Source organism: Geotrypetes seraphini, chromosome 1 (assembly GCF_902459505.1).
Source record: "Geotrypetes seraphini chromosome 1, aGeoSer1.1, whole genome shotgun sequence".
In the NCBI taxonomy this organism is placed as follows: Eukaryota; Metazoa; Chordata; class Amphibia; order Gymnophiona; family Dermophiidae; genus Geotrypetes; species Geotrypetes seraphini.
Window position 1 is genome coordinate 111,269,117 of NC_047084.1, and position 4,556 is coordinate 111,273,672.

Sequence of the window (4,556 nt, forward strand, 5' to 3'; positions counted from 1 at the left end):
AATGAAGTCATTGTGGGACTTTGCTGCACCTCCCTGGCTGCTGGCTCTGCTCTGGAACAAGGAAGTGGTGTCAGAGGGAGTGGACCGGCAGCCAGATGGAAGTTCAGGAAGATCCCACAATGACTGAATATAAAGGTTACTGTCGCTGTTGCTGGTTCAGGAAAGCAGCAGTGGCAGAGGAAGGCGGGAGATTCCTGACACGGTGTGCCACCCGTTGTGACATTGCTGAAGGGTTAGAAGGAAAAGTTTGCCTTTTTGCGGATGATACCATAGGACATAAAAAGAGGAAGGCGATGAAAACGGTAGGAGGTTTGTGCCAGAAGATGTATGAAGGAAGACTGGAAGCCATGACTATGTAGACCCTAGAGGAAAGGAGGGACAGGGGAGGGTCAATTGCTTATTTTATTTAATTTCTCATTTATCTTTTCATCCACAGAATGGCGAAGAGGACAGAGAAGCGGAACTTCGTGGACCCCATGTTACTGGTAGGTGCCACACATGCTCTAAAGCCTCCCTCATTGTCAATTAATTGGTTAGTGATATTTATTTATTGAATTAATTTGTTTCCTCTCCCGTTCTCCCCAAAGAGCTCAGACGAGTTACAGCTTGACATACATAATACACAGTCAACCGATTACAATTTGTCATAGTTACAGGATAGATTCAGATTCTACAAAAGCCGCAGAAGGTTTAGGCGGTGGTTGCCACCCTACCTCCACCTAACTTAATTGTTGTAATTGGGCTTCAGCGGTGGAATAATTAGTGGCACCATTTAAAACCAATTAAACCCAATTAAAAAAAATAAATAGCCGTCGCAATGTGGCCTCCAGGACCAGCACCTGGGTCACTGGTGGCTACTGGTACCTAATGACGCCGAAGCCCAGAAGTAGGCATGGTTAGAGGCGGTGCCGGACTTCAGCCACTGACCGCGATTCAGGAAGGACCCTGGGCCGGTGCCAGACTTCAGCCACTGGCCGCGTTTCAGGAAGGACCCTGGGCCGGTGCCGGACTTCAGCCACTGGCCGCGATTCAGGAAGGACCCTGGGCAGCGGAAATGTCGACCTGTAAAACTCTGGCCTACATTTCTGGCACCTGTCACCATCCCCTGTTTCCTCTCAAATATCAGCCTCCCTAACCCAGGGATCCATGATCTTTTTCCCTCTCCTTCCTATGTTCCTGAATCTTCCCCCTGCAGTCCGGTCTCTCTCCTCCTCCTGTATATCTGTCAACCACTTTGAGTGTGGTCGTAGAACAAGTCCCGATCCCTTTCCCGAAACTACAATAGCTTTCTAGGAAATAAACATGGTGCAGTTTATTTGCTGATATCAGGCATCATTTCTAATACATTCTTTATCATTTTTCAGAGGTCTGAAGTCATGGGGACCACAGGAAAGTAAGTAGATTTTCATTATAAATATAAAATTAAAGATTTGTACTTTGAATGGAATGCAAATTTAATAAATGAAATGATTACTGTATGTGATTGATTTGAACTTTATTATCTATGAAATTTTTAATGTTATTTATTTCTATACTTTTAGTGACTGGTGGCCAATCAGACTCGATCTGTCCAAGACATATTTAACAATATATTTAGTAAGTAATATGCCAGTATTTATGTCGGGCTTAGTAAAGGCGGGGTGGGGGTGGGGATAAATGTTTTTGGTCTGTTAATCCCAAGTTATGGTAATATGGACCTTGGTTCTGGAATAGAATAGACATCTACTGAATGCTTTTGCATTACCTAAACAGAGGCACTTAATTATAGGAATGCCTCCTGTCCTCAAAGGGCTCGATGCACTAGAGATAGCGACTCGATCGCTGTTGGTTGATTCTCTGGCCGATTCTCCAGCAGGGAAGGAGCCTCATGTCACTGCTGTTAGGGCTTTTTTGAAATGACAACATCCACAATAACAAAACACCCCACTTCCGAGTGTCAAATATGGTGAAATCCACTTAATTCCAAATGCATATTTCAGTGGGCAATGATATTCGTCTTTGAACCTTATTTTCACCTTCTCCTTGATGTCTTTCTCAATACATACTGTTGTTTAATATGCAGAATCATTAGCCTGCTCCAGGGGGAGTGTTGGGGGGCCATTGGCGTGGGAGGTCCTTCATGGCAGGAGACGGTAGGCATCCCTCCTTCCATTCTGCCATGGGTGGGGGGTCAGTCGGGATTGCAGGAGAGCGTGGAAGTCTGGAAGTCAGAGGGGAGGATCAAAAATATGTAAAGGAGGCTTCCTACAAGAGATCTTGCGAAATGGGATGCATAACCCACTAGTTCGGGAATAGACTGGGATTGTAAAAACCTGGGGTTTCTTTATACTGATTCTTGTCTCTTTTTTTTGCTTTAATTAGGGAGAAGACCCTCCTAATAAGGAATATGCTCTTAATTGCCGGCTGGAGGAGACGGATGATGAGCACATCATCTTAATCCTTACTCGTAAGTTTCTGCTGTGGTTGAAAAAAAATAGAAAAACAAATACAAAAGAGGTACAAATAATCAGTCTAAGCCAAAAATCACCTCTGATAGCACCTTAGTGAATAAATAACTATATGAAGACAAGCCTCAGAGACCTTAAATTCAAGCAGTATGCTGCTAGATGTGTTAACAGGTCAGAATCTTGATCATTGGCTCATACTTCGTGAATATTTGTAGCTTTTTAATATATATCAAAAAATCAAAACAGCACTTATCTTGTTAGCGGTATTGAACAGCACTGCGGGGCCGCTGTTTCACCTTTACCGGCTTCGTCAGGGGATAAACTGAAACAGTGCGGAACAAAACTTTCCCTTGGCTCAAAATGTTTCTCTCAAGATGGCCATATCTAGCAGCATACAGCTTGAATTTAAGGTCTCTGATTTTTGGCTTAGGTTGAAAAAAAGTACCCAAAAGATGCCAGCATTCATAGCGGGGACTTTTTGCTGACTGATTTCTATTTTCTGTCTCCTGCAGCTGAAAAATCCTACACCATCCATGCCAGCACGGAGCATAACGAGGCGTAAGGCTCACGTTCTCTAAAAGACTTTGTTCCTTTATCTGCTGCTTCCAGGAGCGACTGTTCCACTTTGTTTTGGCTTTTAGCTTAGATTCTTTCTTTCTTTTTTCTTTTAGATGGCTGAAAGCGATGGACAAGTGCCATCGTTTTATCTGGAACATGCTCCGAACCAACAGATATGCTGTGGAGCATCGATTTCAGTGGATGGTCTATAATCAGTCCCCTAAAGGATGCGCTGAATGTGGCGCTGGAGGTAACTTCACTATTAAGCGAAAACCAAACTCCTGTCCCCATAAAAAGCAGCAATTACTTCTGACAGTTCTGATTTGATTTTAAAGTCTTAGTTTATTTAAACCAACAATAAAATACAATATAAAGAATTAGAATAGACATTAAGTCATGTGACTGTAGGGTCGACCATTTCTTGTTGGGCAATATAAAGCTCATATCTGTAGAGCAAAGAAATCTGGTTCCACCGTCTGGCACAGGTAACTTGTGAGAGGTCCTTCCAAGATCAACAAATGGTTTTTAATGCAGCAACGAGTAAAGAATCAAACAATACAGCATCAAAATCATTTCAAGCACTTTTCAGGACAAGGGTTGCCTAAGAAAAATGGGCCAAAACTGTACTGGAAGCCCCAAAACAAACTCAGCAAGTTCTTCATTTTGGACTAAACACAATTGGTGGCATAACCAAGAGAGGGGAATTCCCCCCTCAAAATGAACATCTCCCTTGCTGTAGCTGGTGGGACATTTTGTTTTTCCATCATCTTGGTCCCAGTTTCTGCTTTTGTCTCTCTTCTACTAATTCTCTTTTCAGGCCCAGGGAATCCTGGTTCCATCCCTGTGGGAGCCTTTGGGGGGGGGGGGGGTTTCCCCGTGGGAGTCCCCATGGGAGTCCCATAGACCTGGGTCTTCATCATAAGGCGTATGGGGACAGACTGTAAGATCTCAATCTGTACACTTTAGAGGAAAGGCAGAAGGGGGAGATGATATGATAGAGACATTTAAATACCTAGGAGGCGTAAATGCATATTACATTACATTTATTGACTTCTATTCCACCTTTAACTTTCAGTTCTAGTATATTAAGTTGTTGATAATAATATTGTTAGGGATATTTTGCTTATTAAAGCATTGTTTTATTTTAGAGGCATCTTTTATCATGCTCAACTTGGGACTTAACATCTGCCATAAATGTTTCCATCGCCACGAACTTGATGGTGGGCCATCCACTGAGTACATTATAAACAGTTCGGCTTGTCAGGTAAGTCTCAGAGACGGCATATCCATCAAGAAAGTGGGTTTTTTGAACAATACACTCTTGGCTGATCTCTCGACATCCTTCTCTCACGACTCCCTCGTAGTGTTAATGAAAGATCCACCATTTCTTTTCAGACTCCAGAACTGTTGGGCTGTTTTGATCCTGCTCAAAGTTTACAGTTTAGCTTCATGTAATATACATCAAATAATAATGAAATATCTAAGTTCACATGAAAGTTACTATGTTTAGAATTAATAGAGATAGATTAGGTTACATGGGGGTAGTGATGT

At 42.6% G+C, this 4,556-nt stretch overlaps 1 long non-coding RNA gene across 1 annotated transcript; it reads left to right on the forward strand.

Moving 5' to 3' along the window:
- The first annotated feature begins 202 nt into the window (after window positions 1-202).
- Window positions 203-1,575, forward strand: LOC117359142. The gene is made up of 3 exons (XR_004539166.1): window positions 203-485; window positions 1,365-1,393; window positions 1,542-1,575. It is a non-coding gene; the product is annotated as an uncharacterized LOC117359142 (long non-coding RNA).
- Window positions 1,576-4,556: the final 2,981 nt, after the last annotated feature.